Genomic DNA, 16,184 nt, shown 5'->3' on the forward strand with positions numbered 1-16,184 from the left:
GATAAACATATGGAGCGGAGGTCCATTAGTGGCTATTAGTCACAAAGTACAGATGGAACTCTCTGTCTGGGACAAGTGGTGGTCTGTATTTTTGGTGCTTGGGGGGACAATAGTGAGAGGGCTTCTAGTGTCCTGGCCCCACTAGTGGACCTCCTGATGGCACCTGGGTTTTTTGGCCACTGTGTGACAGAGTGTTGGACTAAATGGGCCATTGGCCTAATCCAACATGGCTTCTCTTATGTTCTTATACTGTGGATCACAGGACCTGTATGTTTAAAAATATCTTGGGTGGGAGTCTGTAATAAGGGGTTTGGGCAAGATCAAGTCAAAAAGTTGCATGGATTCAATCTCAAGTATTCATTTTATTTCTATTCCATTTCTCTAGAAAACAAATCTGATTGAAGCAGGTTACAGACTGAAAAATTAGAAAGCATAGAGTTTAAACACAGCAACACAAACTTTCTCTGCTGGTGGCGTATACACATATGGAAGGCTTTTTTTGAGCAGGAATGCACAGGAACACAGTTCTGGCTGGCTTGGCATCAGGCTGTGCAGCCTAACATTCAAATGAGTTCCTGCTTGGCTTTTCTACAAAAAAAGCTCTGTGAAAATGAGGTAGCCTTATACTGAATCAGACCATTGGTCCAAACTGGCTGTAACTCTCCATGGTCTTAGGCAGAAAGTCTTTCACATCATGTGTTGGCTGATTCTTGTAACTGGATAATCTGGGGGTTGAAACTGAGGCCGTTTTCCCACTTACCTTACCCCGGAGCGACGTCCCTCTTCACCGCGCTGTGTCTGCGCGGATTTCGCACAAACTGCTGCGCAGCACCAGGAAGAGCCGCATAGTCCCGGGGCTTTTGTGTCGCAAATGTAAACCGCCAGTTTTACATTTGCTCCAGGGTAAGGTAAGTGGGAAAACGGCCTGAAACTTTCTGTATGCCAAGCAGTTGCTCTATCACGGAGCTGTGCTCCCTTCCCCAGTAGGAGGATAGTCACAGGACTACTCCTACATCATTTCAACAGTGGTGGTAGGAAACTGAGGGCCAGCTTTCTTAAACCCTTCCTCTGCTGGTGATAGTTGGTGATATTTTATCACAGTGGAAAAGTGGAAGCAAGTTTATAGCACATTGGTGTGGCACTTGAGGTACAGGCTGTGAAGTGGGACTTGGGAAGAAGATTTTGAACTTTCCATGAAGGAAAAAAATGAGAGCAATGTCTTTCTAGGGGTGAAAGGGGATCTTTGACATTCCCTAAGGACACATTCCTTAGAAAGTGAGATACAACTAGGTCCCTTTGAAATGAATGGGACTGAAGAATAGCTTATCCTATTGATGGCAAAGGGTTGCCTTTTTTTGGACTATATACTCATTTCACCTCAATCAAGGCAGACTGAGGTTACACATAAACATACATGAAATTGTCTAATACTGAAACAGACCACTGGTCCATCAAGGTCAGTATTGTCTACTCAGCCTGGCAGCGGTACTCCAGGGTCTCAGGCTGAGGTTGTTCAAATCACCTACTGCCTGGTCCTTTTAAGTTGGAGATGCCGGGAGTTGAACCTGGGACCTTCTGTATCCTAAGCAGGTGCTCTACTACTGAGCCACAGCCACTTTCCAAATATATTCAGACAAGGATACTGTATAGTGGTTCACAGTGGGTATAGCATGCATCAGTCTGTTGAGAGTTGAAGTTTTCTGTCCTCCACAGTACAGCTTGTTGCTCATCTACTGCAGGTGATCTGGTTATTTGATTGTAATTATGTATGATATAAAATATTAAATATATAAGTCATGGTCTTAACCATAAATCTCAGATAAATAAAATATGGCAAATGGTTAAGTGCATAGAAATTGTTTGTTTGTTTTTTTAATATCTGAGGAATGACAGTTGATTCTAATATGACCAATAGTGGCTCGGGCTTAGGGAAGTGAAGCACAGACACAGGGAGAATTGGAGGAACACAGTCTAGTCCCAAAATCCTTTTTGAAGATCAAGAGGTCTCACAAACAAAATGCACCACAATATGGCACACATCAGCAACAGTGGAAAATGAGGTAAAAATCATCATCTACTTCATTCCTGCAAGCCGCAGTAGAAGAGAAAAGTCTACAGTTATACCTGATTTCTCCTAACAGTTCTAGCACTCTTAATCAGGGGTGGCCAACGGTAGCTCTCCAGATGATTTTGCCTACAACTCCCATCAGCCCTAGCCAGCATGGCCAATGGCTAGGGCTGATGGGAGTTGTAGGCAAAAAACATCTGGAGATGTTGGCCACCCCTGCTCTAAATGGTGGTGCATGTTGTTTAGAAGCTCTCCCAACCCTCAGAAAGGATTTTTGGGCCAAACAGCAAGATGCTTGGGGGAAGGAGAAGGCAGCAAAATATGTGTTTCCCAGAGATCTCTCTGCAAACTTTCCCATTTGTTCCAGCCCAATGACATGTCTATAGATACCAAGGAAGCCCCATTGGAGACAGGAGAGTCAAACTGTGGTCTAATTCAGAGCTCAGTGTTTTAGCTGCTGTGCCTCACTTAGATAATCTGCCCAAATCCTGTAAACTATATAGGAAGACCTGCTGTTGATGTCTCTGGGACATATCCAGTGGCAGCAATCCAGCACATTGTGAGTATTCCTGGACAGATATACAAATGCAAACCCATTTAAAACATTGATTATTTTGAATTGTGAACAAATCAATAGTGTGGACATATAGGCTGCTTGATTTGAGAGAGAATGAGCACAGTGAGTAGAGAATGTTCAATACTGGAACACATTTTTATTTGCAAAGATCACAGTTCACGTTTTTACAACAACTGATATTAGTAAGAGTTTATTGGTTCATTCCCCTATTATCCAAAAAGTTATGCCCCAGCTTAGCTTCATTTGATATTTCCAGGAAGAAATTTGCATTTCAAATGCACTATGTTAACACACAATAGTGTTGGGCGTTTTCTTTTTTTTGGCAAGGATGTTAGGCATTTGTCATCAGAGTTCCATTTTCATCCCTTTTGTTGGGATAGTAGATAGAAATATTATAAACACCCATATACATTGTTTTCATTCTAACCAGAGTCCCTGTTTACTCCATATTGCAAGCATTGGACCATTGAGTTTAAATCATCCAAAACATTTATTGAAAGCCCTCAAAATAATGAATGAATTAGAGGAAATTAGGGGAAATTACAGTCTACTCACAGATGTTCTTTGAGTTTTAAAAAAGGGAAATTTGCTGGTATAAATTATTCACTGAAAACTATTAAACTAGGTTGCACATATTAATGACTTCTAAATCATGGAGTTTACAAATGCAGATGACTTTTTTCCTAATAACTGAAATCAGAAGGAAAATATAATAAACATTCAGAGAGGAGCCAAACAAAAAAAACAAGCCATGCTGGAAAATAATGCTTAATAAAAAATAAACAGCAGAATAACATTAACCAATCACTTTAAATAACCATTGGCAAAGAAAACTTTGGGTTAGATCCAACCATTTTCCCCCCATTCTCTATTTGCTGAATGCTTGCTGCTAACAACAGTGCTGTCCCACATGTCTTTCATCCAAGAAAGGCTTGCCAGCCACCGGGTCTGGGTGAGATGCCCCCCCCCCCCCGATTTTGCAGGCTTCTCCCTAACAGCCAAGATCTGTCATTAAATCTCAGCAGGACATTTTAGAAGAAGCTTGCAAACAGTTTGTGTTTTGGAATGTGTGTGTGCCTTTCAATCTCAGCAGGACAAAAGCTGCATGGAGGGTCAAGCAGGCACAAGCCATGTGGCTTTTCCTGGTGAATGTATAAAGTGTGAAAGAGGAAGAGAACACAGTTCCTCTGTTTGTTTTGCATTTGTTTCAGAGGTCGTGTGTGTGTGTATGTGTGTGTAGTAGTAGTAAAAAGGACAGTAAAAAGTTAACTAGAACCTTATTATGGGATGGAGGAAAACTCCACCCCCAGACTACTCTCTTACTTTCATTTTCCTGTGTTAGTCTGAAGAAGTTGGATGAAATGAAGCAGATGGTTACATTCAGCAACTCCCATGAGTAAAGCGTTTTTTCCATTGTCCCAGTGAGATCACAAAAGTGTGGGCTTGCAAACTTTGTATTTATTTTGGCTGCTTTGTTAAGGTGTGTGTATGTCTCTTAATAAAGTTATGCTTGGAAATGCTACCAAAGCTTGACAAGGGACTTATGGGGGAATGACAAAATACATTTTCATTTAGTGGAAGTCAGCTGCTGGGAAACCCTTTGAAGGAAAAAAAGAGGGTGAGGAAATGAATACTGTATTCAGGGGAGCTGCACTGTTGTATTTTATTTATTTATTTTAGTGAGTGGATTCCACCCCCAAAGTCTCCAGCTCTACTCCCAAAGTCTCCAGGCTCCATCCCCAAAGTCCCTAGGCATGTCCTGAGTTGGACCTGGCAACCCTGGTCCAAGAAGTTCCCATGATCTCCACCATAGCCTTTTTAGATGGTCAAAGGTGACTTCCTTTTTCACTAACAAAAGAGCTATCTGGATCCAACCTTTTGCATATTGATGGTACGTAATCTGGAAAATATATAGTATTCACAGCTGCCTTTTATGGTACACTGACTCTGATCAGTAGTCTGCACCTGTACTCTCTGGACCAAGATGGGAAGACATTCAATAAGAAACATCACTTTGCACTAAGACACAAGGCCAGATTCAAGGAGGCCTCACAAACATTCTTTCCCTTGTGTAATCTATTTATGATTTTTTTAACCTGTTTCTTGGCTCTATATCTTGTATATTGTTTTTTACTATTGCATCATGAGCCTTTATGTACAGACATTGTTAACCATTGACGGAGGGTGATTGGGGCTGAAAAGTGCTGGGTCACAGATACTTCAAGGTGGCCAAATCTGTGTTGGAAAATAGCTGGAGACTTTGGGGATGGATCCAAGAGAGGGTGGGGTTTGGGGAGGGGAGGGGAGGGGCCTCAGCCCGAATACACAGTAGGTAAAAAGTTTGCAAAATGGCATGCGCTCCAATTTTTGTCTTCTGTGTATTGATATTGAAACAAGCCATGCAAATAGTTGACACTTGTAGTTGGGACTGGCTCTTCAGGACCCTTTGAGACCACTGGATTTATTGTAAAAGACTTTTGAATCAACAGAGTGGACTTGAAAAACTATTTGTGACCCCTGGATGGGCTTATGCCAATACCTTGTGTGAACAGAATTATTGAATACTCTCACTGAAGGATATTGATATTTTAATAGTTTGATATTATTACTGTTTTGATACTACTTTCATTATATTTTGATTGTTCAGTAACTTGGGGTTACAATACCAGTCTGGTATTTCTTTGCATGCTCTGTACATAGCCTTCTCCCCTGTGTTTTGGCCCACCTGGAGACTGGCAACCCTACATAATTCTCTTTTGTATGTATTGTATTTTATGCTGTAATAAGGTTCCAAGTCCAATTCAAGAAATATCTGGGGACTTTGGGGGTGGAGCCAGGAACAAGGGTGTGACAAGCATAATTGAACTCCAAGAGAGTTCTGGCCATCACATTTAAAGCAACAGCACACCTTTTTAAATGTCTTCCTTCCACAGGAAATAATAAAGGCTAGGGGCACCTTCGTTTGGGGCTCATAGAATTGGACCCCCTGGTCCAATCGTTTTGAAACTTGGGGGATACTTTGGGGAGAGGCACTAGATACTATACTGAAAATTTGGTGCCTCTACCTAAAAAAAACAGCTCCCCCAGAGCCCCCAAAGCCTCCAGATCAATTCCCCATTATACCCTATGAGAATTGATCTCCACATAGGGAATAATGAAGTACTCAGTAGACGTTTCCCTCCCTCCCCTCACCCCGTTTCTGGTGACTCTGAAGCAGGGGATTGGGCTCTCTACTCACAAGTTGCTGCCAGCTTCTTCATAGCAACACAGACACACCATCCCAAGAGGAAGCCTTTCAATCAAAGATTGAAGCCTCCGGAGGCGCAAAGGCACATGGTCCTCTGCGGGCCAGGCTTCCCCCCACCGACCAGCTGACTGGGGGTGGGAAGGAGTCTGGGAAAGCGGAAGAACCCCTGCTGGGACCTGGGGATTGGCAAGCCTATGCTGTAATGAGGGTAAAGTTGAGTCCATACATGTTTTAACCATTTTATAATTAATATATGTATTTCTGATCATATTTAGGCTTTACGTATAGTTAATTTTTGGCCCTACATTGATTTGCAGCTAGCCTTTTTGGTTCTTGCTACCATAACATATTGCAAGAAGAGAATGCAGTTGATCTGCCATATGCTGTGATTCAACACTAGCTGAAGACCATACATCAATAATGCAGCTAGAAACTCAGCAGGGGTCTTAAACCAAGGAGAGTGGAGTTCTCGGTCAAGGACTCTGTCAAATAATCTCCTCTTTTTATTTTTGGGTCAAAAATATTTTTGAGGAAACTAGAATAATATCTCTGGAGACCCAGACAGAAACTAGAATAAAGCTCTGGAGATCCAGATGGTGAAAAATTATTCAGAAATGAATTCTGGTTGTATCAGTTTGATGCTTTACTATTTCTTAATTTGTATGTTTTCCTCATTTCAATTGTTATCTATTTAGCAAATTTATATACCACCTCTTCAGAGTCCTATTTGAGGCAGCCCACAAAATAATACAATAATAATAAAAATAATACAATAAAATTATTTAAAAAACCAACAGTCATAACATCATCATCATCATCATCATCATCATCATCATCATCATCATCATCATCATCATCATTATTCTTTTGTGGGCATTCCATCACTCCAGAAACCATTGGCCCATCACAGCTCAGTTGGAGTCTCAGGCCTCCCATTGGCTGACTCCCCTGCTCCTGCCTATTCAGGCTCTGGAATGCTGAACGAACTGCCAGAAGCAGCCTTACCTCAGAGACAGTCTAATCTCTTCTCTGTCAACTGGCTTCAGAAAGGGCTGCAGAGCTCCTGCAGCCTCACAAAAGGCCCACACAGATGGCCTCCTAGCACACACAGCCTCAGAAAACCACAGCAATAGCCAGGGAGCCTGGCACCACCTCAGAGGGCATGGCTGTCCCACCTTTACTGTATTTCACTCCCTCTCTCCCTCCTCTCCTCAGCCTCCCCCCAAGGTGGTTCCCTTAGAAGGACATAGGAAAGCCTCATAGGGTTGTTCAAATAAAAGGGGGGAGAGAAATGAGAAGAATGAGGTCAGCTCTTTTGGTTCCCCCCCGCCACCCACCACAAACACACTGTGAAGAAAGACTTTCCTTTTCCTTAGAGGCTGTAGGGTTGACAACTCCAGGTTAGGAACTTCCAGATGGCAGAAATCAGCTCCCCTTGAGGTGGGGAGGAAAGTGAATGCCTTTACTTGGGTTGGTGGGAAGACAACCAGGCAGGGGGGTGGGCACCCATCCAGAGGCCTTTAGTGGTACCTTTCCAGGTTGGTGGTAGATTCCTAAGGGATCACTACAGGCCTCTGGGAAAGGCCTGATGAACCACTGTTGCCAATCTCCAGATGAGGGCTGGAGATCTCTCAGAATCACAGTTGCTCTCTGGGTAGATGGCAGAAATCAGTTCCCCTTGAGGTGGGGGGGGGTAGTGAATGCCTTCACTTTGGTGGGTGGGAAGACAGCCAGGTTTGGGAGGGCACACTCAACCAGAGGCCTTTAGTGATACCTTTCCAGGTTGCTGGGAAATTCCTAAGGGATCACTATAGGCCTCTGAGGTAAAGGCTTTTCCTTCTGGGGAACCACTGTTGCCAAACTCAAGGTGAGGGCTGGAGATCACTCAGAATTACAACTGCTATCCAAATAGATGGCAGTGATCAGCTCCCCTTGAGGGGGGGATGGGAGTGAATGCCTTCACTTGGGTGGGTGGGAAGACAGCCAGGCTTGGGGGGAACTCGCCCAGAGGCCTTTAGTAGTACGTTTCCAAGTTGGTGGAAAATTCCTGGAGATTCTGTGGTGGAATTTGAGGAGGACATACAAGTTAGGGCTTCAGAGTGGGATTTTCTTGCTGTGGAAGCTGACTGGGTGGTTTTGGACCATGCATAGACTTCCAGCCTAACCTGCCTCTCAGGGTTGTTGTTCAGATCACATGGCGGGAGAGGAGAATGATGCAAACTGCTTTGGCCCCTCCACTTTAGAAGCTACAGGGAGGGGGAAGGCAATGGAAAGCTGAAGTCAGAGGGGCAGATAAAGGAAAGGAGATAAGGGTTGCCAACTCCAGGTTAGGGGTGGGGGCTGGAGAGGGTGGGGTTTGAGAAAGGATAGGACCTCAGACAGGTACAATGCCATTTCCTTCTGGGGAGGCACTGGAGATCACTCAGATTTACAACTGTTCTCTAGATGGCAAACATTAGCTCCCCTTGAGGTGTGTGTGTGTGTGGGGGGGGGGTCAATGCCTTCACTTGGGTGGTAGGAAGACAGCAAGAGTGGCAGGCACTCACCCAGAGCCTCCTTCCAGAGACCATTGCATTTTTTTTTTTCACAATGGGCTTTACTCCTACATAATAAAACCACAAGCCATTAAAGCAATATGAAGCAGCCTAAAATAATGTTGGGGGAAAAGCATTCTAGAAGTAGGCCATAATAACAACCGAAAGATATAAAAGATTTATCTATGTTATGTTAGATGTCATGGTTTAAGTTTTGTGGTGAGTTTACTGTATTTTTCTGAGTCAGTTCTGTCTAGTGTGAGATTCCCATATCTGATGTTACTTCCATATCACTTCCTTTCTTATATTTACTGCTGTCTTGTATTTACTGTTTTAATCTTCTTTCTGGATTAGTCACAGAGGTGATCCAAGCCAGTTAAGAAATATGGATGGGATGATATTAAGAAGTAATATAGTCAGCCAGATTTTGCTACTTGATGATAACATGGAGGGTAAATAAAGCCAAATGTGAATGAGAATAATCAATATGCTTAATTCCAAATATGGCCAAAACGGTGTACACACAAAACCAGAGATAAGAGCAATGTCCAGACAAAACATATATTTCTACAAACCTGAGGAAAGTCCCAGGTTTGCAAAACAAATAAACAAAAAAAACCCCTCAACAATTGAAAAAGGTTTAAACCCTCCCAAAATAATAGAAGCAGCAGCTATATATTATATGAATGTTGTCTGCAGAGGCCATTATAGGGCTGGCTTGCTAGGCAATTGCAATAATATTGCCAGCCTTCAAACCTTGGCTCCTGTCCGTAAAAGATAGGGAATGGGTAGAACCCTAGAGGAACTACTCATTTGGGCCAGGCCTGGCACCACTGATTGACAGCAGCCACTACAAAAAAGCCAGTATGATGAAATGGTTACATTTTCAGACTAGGATCTTGGAGACCTGGAATTCAAATCCCACAGAAGCTCAGTGAGAAGCCTTGAGTCCGTTGTATGCACTTCTATTTACTGCTTTATATACTGTACTGTATATATAGTATTAGCTATCGCTCCTTTGATCTTGTTTTGAGAGATAAAATTAAGTTTGCTTCTCACAATCCAGTGGTTTGAATGAAAATCTTCAATATGTAAGGATTGTTCAGTTTGGAGGAATAAGGATTAGCCTCCTCACTTTCAGTGAGTGTGGAGAAACTTTTCTGCAGACCCTTAGACCAAGGCTCCTCCAGAGCAATATTTGTACTGCTTTTACACAAATGATGCCAATTTTTAATTAGTGCTCAAATAAAATAATGGAAGGCATATTTTCTTCTCTCCAATTTTATACAGAGAAATAAAAATAACTAAGAAAGCAAAAAGTTGTGTGGTCTCTTTACCAGAGTAAGCAAATTAAAATGGAAAAGGGAGTAGCTGAAGAAAAAAAGGTGGAATCAAAGGCCAAATGAAAAGGGTGTTGTTAGAGGCAAAAAGGGCTGTAACATGGAGGAAAGGAGCTAATCTCCCAGGGCCCACACAAACCTGGAAGTGGCCCTGACTGTGTAGGTACAAGCTAAGGTTCTCTCAGAGAATTTGACTGTGGATGCCTGCTTCTATGCTCAACTAACAGGCGCTTTCAATTCCAGCTTGTCTCCAGATTGCCAACCCCATTATGAGGAGAGGGAGATCAGAGAGTCCTTCCTAGATAATTTGATCAGACTTTTTATAAATGTGAGAAACTTTTTAAAAAATGGCTATAACTTCAGGAGATCTAGCTGTGGAATTTTAAAGCCCCAGTGTCCAGATACTACCTGTTCTAAAGCAATAAAACTTACACTCTGATTGAAAACTCAGGATGGAACACTTTCCCTGAAGATTTGATTCTTGGCATAGTTCTAAATAAAACAAAGAACACAATTCAAGGGAGTGAGAAGATATAGGTAGATAAACAAGTTAAGCCTCTAAAGATTGTACTCAAGAGACTCTGCTTGAAATCTCAGAGGGAAAGTGGTCAAAAAGAAAAGATGTGGGTTGGAACTTCAAAACCATCAACAATGCTTCCAACATATTCCTGAATCCCCTGCATATGCTTCAGAAGACATTTCCTTCAATAAAAAGTAAGAATTAAACTAAAGAGAGTGAATGAAGGATCTTTAACTCACTTGCGTCTCTCATAGCCTACCTTGGGCATCAGTTAAGGGGGAGGGAACTCTTAAATTTATTCCACCTCTTTGGGTGAATGCCAGATACTTAAACCCTGAAGCTGTTTAAGGAGGAGCAGGAGGAGTGACTTCTTCCTTGCCACTTCCATGGTACCAAGGCTTCTTTAGCTTCATTAACTTTATAACAAACAAGGGGGAGTCCCTCTTTGCCACTAAAAGAGATATGCTGAGGATTATAGGACCTGCATGGACAAAGGATATGTGAAGCAGTAAGGAGTAGTAGGTACACAGCATAGGTGAGAAGGAGTAAAAAGCAGCAAGATCCACCCCAATACATAATTTCTGTGAGATAATCTTATGCCTCACACATAAATGCCTAGAGAAATTAGTAATACAAACATCATTCCCTAACACTGTTTGAAATTCAGTTGCTGAGTTCACAGTTTCTAGAGAAGGCAACCATATTATAGTTGTACTGTACACAATCACAAAAGTGACTCATGGGAGCCATGCATTGCCTACAAAAAAATAACAAGAGCAAAAAGTGGTCTGAAGACCAACTTTCAATGTCCCTAAGCTACGAGTTTGTATTTCACACTGTTTTGCTGCATTCACTACCGTTAAATTTAAGTCTGAAAAACAAGAAAAAAACACTGATTAGAAAGCAGAAAGAACCTTATGAGCAAGTGCCTATTTCAGGATGTCAGCAAAATTTATAAACAGACCTCATTGTTCAAAAATTCAATTATACTTAATATTGCTCAGAAATCTGCAGATATGCTACATCCTGGTATATTCCATTCTAGTTACACATTAATCCCAAAGCACCACAGGTAGAAAAAAAAATTCTCATTCTTGTAAGAAAAAGAACCATTCAGACTGACAGAAATTTTTATATTGGCATGGAAAGGAATTCAGGTCTCATGTTATTTTTTTTTCTTTTTTCTCATCCACAATATGTGTAGCTCTAATGAAGCAATTATGTCATTATTCGCTGACTTTAGTACTTGCTTCCCATAGTTAATGCCAGAAGGTGACCCAGTCAGTTATTAGGCCTGCATTCGTAGGGTAAGATGTGCACACTGGGAGCAGGAGAGGGGAGAATCAATCTGCCAGTTGCCTTGCAGCCAGTAAGAGACCAATTATCTCTGATATTTAGATCTAGCTGATCTGGAAGTATAGTCAAGGAATCAGTTTCAGTGCTTAGATCCCCCTTCTGGGGGTCGGTTACATAAGAACTGTTGTATATTGAACTCTGTCTTGCCAGAGCTTGAGCCTTCAGCTAGGCTCCTAAGATCTCTAAACTTTGCCCAATGAGGAAAAAGACTATTTTGGAGGGAACTGTCCTGATTGGGCCTTCAACTAATATTTGGATTGGCTGACTTTTGGGACACTTGTAACATTGTATATAGTTATTAAAAGATGATTGGCTGGAGGCAATGTCAGGAGTGTATATAAGTGGGGGATGTTGTTGGGCTGTTGTTGTACTGTGCTTTGTGAGCTGAAGAAATCATTTGCTATTTTCAAAGAAGAGATGTTTTGGCCTCAGTTTATAATAAGAACCAATCAACATCTGTACTTGTACTGACCAGCAAACCCTCTTCTGGTTTAAAAACCAGGCAAGTTTGAGGAAGTGTTGAGGTAGCATGGTTGGATCTCCTAAATGATATGCAAATACCTGTTTAAAGTCTAGCCTCTGTATTAAACATTTCCCATATCTTCTTTGAGAGGCGTACATTCAGGAGGTGGAAAGTGTAAAGGGGTACTTCTTCAACTGCTCTCCAACAAAAAGACTACAAGCTCCAGCTCTACCATTGCTAGTGAAGGCAAAAACATAGCGGCAAACTTGGAACGGGAAGAGTGTCAACTGTGAAGTGCCTATACTAGAGCACAGGAAAGAGCTGCCAATCCCCAGGTTGGGGCAGGGGATCTCCCGGTTTGGAGGCCCTCTGCCTGCTTCACGGTCATCAGAAAGCAGCGGGGGAGGTAAATGTCTGCTGAGCACTCCATTATTCTCTATGAAGATGGATTCCCATAGGGTATAATGGAAAATTGATCTGTGGGTATCTGGGGCTCAAGGGGCTGTTTATTGAGGCAAAGGCATCAACATTTCAGCATAGCATCTGGTGACTCTCCTCAAAACACTCTCCAAGTTTCAAAGCAATTGGACCAGGAGGTGCAATTCTATGAGCCCCAAAAGGAGGTGTCCGTATCCTTCATTAGTTCCAAATGGAGGGAAGGCATTTAAAAGGAGTGTGATCCCTTCAAATGTGCTGGTCAGAACTCCCTTCAGAATTCAATTATGCTTGCCACACCCTTGCTCCCCAAAGTCCCCAGATATTTCTTGAGTCAGACTTGGCAACCCTAGCACAGGAGGTAGGGCCAGCAAGTGATTGTTAAAAAGACATTTACCTCTTGCAAGTCCTACAAGATGTAAGGGAGTAATGAAAATCCAAATCCCAAAGGAAACAGGCTTTAATTTTAGCTCTAACTCTGAGGGACAATTCTGAGGAACAGAATGGAATCCCCCTTTGAAATTCTCCTACCTGTTGCTCTCTGGACTTGTTCCCTAATTCTAAGCTAAAAGCACATTCCCCACAGTATTTTAAAGGTTCACAGGGGCCTAATTCAAATCAGGACCACAGCATGGGGGAAGAAGGAGCAATAGCCAAGATTTTTCCAGTCAAGGGGCACTGAGGGAACTGGGGGACCTGACAAAATTAAAAATTAAAATTAAAAAATACAAAAAAAAATACAGTCTGGCACTTGTGCCCCATCACTCTCCCCCACCGTGAATGGACTGGTAGGCAGGACAGGTAAGGGCAAGGCACCGGCATGGTGTGAAAAATAAGAAAATAAGGCAACCTTTGGTTCCTCAATGCCCCCTCCACCAGGCCTCCTGCTGATCATCCTAACTCTGCCCGGCTCAGCAGTCCTCCACATTGGTTCCCACCAAAAGGGGAAAAGGGGAGAGGTGGGGGGAAACCAGCCGCCTAGATGCTTTTGAGGAAATTGAAGGCACAGCACACCATAGTGGTTGCTGGGACGAAAAAGGATGGAGGGATTTTCTATTTAAAACACACACACATTTCCATGTCTTTTGGAGCAGGTTAAAAAATAGTTCTGCTTCTCTGACCTGATAGGAAAGATGAGGAGGTGGAGGAAGGGGGGAGCCAGAATAGCTCAGATGAGAGGAAAAAAAGAAACCATTGGGCCTCCTTGAATCTCTGCTGATCAAGGCCAATCCACAGGGTTCTGGCCAGAATTGGGGCTTCTTGTTGCAATGCAGAGGCAGTGATGGCGGAGAGAGAGAGGGGAAGTGTTGTGCACAATTGGAAAGTAATCACCGTATCACTTACACCTTGTCTCATGCAAAGCTGGTCTCATCAGGAAGGGCTTGGAGGGCAGCATGGGACTTGCCAGTAATGATCAGGATAAATAAAAATTAAAAATTGGAAGTTGTGGGGCTAGATGGAAAGTTGAAGGACCTTCGGAGGAAGTCAGGGGTCTGGGACCCCAGAGACTCCACAATAGCTATTGGCCTGTATTTGCTGCATTTTGGATGGCATATGCATGGAATACTGCAGGCCTCATGGACTTGTAAAATATTATTCCTCACAGTTATGGGAACCCAGACCTGACTTGTCACCAGGCCTCAGATTCAGTGGGAGCTCACAGAAGCACAGCTCCTGAACCTTTCTGAGAGTTTCGCCTCCTCCTTCCCACCTTGTCTATTAAATAGTAGGTGCAACTGCATAACAATCCTGGATGAGCTCCACCACTTATTTTTCTACAAAACGATCCCTGCTTGTCACAAAATGTCATGTATGCTTTCTAGTCCTTTCTAGTCTCCTTTTTCTACCCAAGCGTAATTCATCTGCCATGTTCATGCAGAATAACCAGGAAGTGACATGAGACAGTTTAGAAGAAGGAAAATATTGGCAGCATCTCCTTCTGCTTCTTTTCTTTCTCTCATTCCAGTGCATTCTAGGATCTGTAGTTCTCAGAATTCCTGATGCTCACTATTGTGCTCACTCCTTCTCCCTAATATAGTATCATAATTGTAGGACATTCTGGGAATCATAGTTCCAAAATGCTTAACATAAACAACAGGGTATCTTTGCCCTGTAAATCCCAGAAGTCACTTGGAACAAGAGGATGAAAACAGATACACAATAGAGAGAAACAGAGAGAATTTATCTATCAAACTATTTTCACTGTTTCTCTCCCCCCCACTGCAGAACTCACAGTGGTTTCTATCATGAGTCCAAAGATTACAATTTATAATGCAAAAGCACAGAAAATAGGCTATTACTCACAATTTAATTGGCAGTTAATAATTAATGGTCACAGGCAGTGAGGGAGTACAGGTCTCCCACCCTCCCATTGACATAAATTCTTGTACTGCCTCAGCCACAGGACAGCTGGGATGAGTAGCTGGCTGGAACACACTCTCTGAAAGAAAAGCTTACTTCTCACAATTGCTTCATGTTGCCACTTCATTGCTTCCATTTAATAAAACAGTAGGATTGCCAATTTCAGATTAAGAAAATCTTGGAGATATGGGAGTGGAGCTTTGAGAGGGTAGGCTTTGGGGAGGGGAGGGACCTTAGTAAAGTATAATGCCATAGAATCCATCCTTCACTTTCTTCAGTGAAATTGAAGGTCAGTTGTAACTGCAGAAATAATCCAGATCTCCAGATCTAGAGACTGACAACCCTAGATCTCTGCAGCAGCAGATTTAAATGTGGATGGGCTGTAAGTGACAAGCAGTGATGGATATCTAGTCCTTCATAAAGTCCAAAGCAGCTATGTACTCTGGGAAACTGTTGTAATTCCAGGAGATCTCCAGGCACCACCTGAAAGCTGGCAACCCTATTAAAGGTGAATATTTTGCAGCTGGTGGAACAAGAGAGGAGGGATTGGAGGGGATATCTAGAAACCCATCCTGGTGATACTACTGGATGTGCCATGGTGCTCTGAGCTCTCTGAGACTTTCAAAACAGTGAGCCTTTGTCCATACTGTATCAATGGCAGCCTTTGTATGGGAATGCTCATCACACACTAAAAAACGGTATGTGACCTGGACCTTTCATGTCAATTTGTTATAATGTGGAGACTCCAAAAAACTGGTTGCTGTTTTGTTCTGATGGCAGCCATTTTTCTTTTAACCTCATCGCACAGCTACATAACAGCCTGTCAAAGCCTGGCTTTTATCTCTTAAATTATAATTAAGGCATTAAATTATACCGTTGAAAAGCTTCTACTTAAGAATGAACCATGAATCTGAATAAAGGAAGGGTTATTGGGGGGAAAATCAGAAATTAACCAGCTGAAAAATAAACAGAAATGCCATTATTTCTCCCAGAAGCAAGAACCGAGAAAAGAGACACATTTATTTAAAAGTGCACAAAATACATCAGCCTGCAGTTATCAGCTTACCATGACAGCCGCAGAATCAAAGTTTAATTTGGATAAATAGATTGGAAAAGAAATGTTGTTTTCTCCTGGCAGGTAAGCCTGTTTTCAGTTCAGATAAATTGTTCCACCAAATAACTTATATTGACAGGCTTATGAGGAAAGCAAATATGCTTGTGAGCTAAGGGTACAAGTGGGAATCGGGGCTTTTATTTATTTATTTCCCCTATCAACTGGAAGA

The sequence above is a fragment of the Heteronotia binoei genome, chromosome 1 (assembly GCF_032191835.1).
Source record: "Heteronotia binoei isolate CCM8104 ecotype False Entrance Well chromosome 1, APGP_CSIRO_Hbin_v1, whole genome shotgun sequence".
In the NCBI taxonomy this organism is placed as follows: Eukaryota; Metazoa; Chordata; class Lepidosauria; order Squamata; family Gekkonidae; genus Heteronotia; species Heteronotia binoei.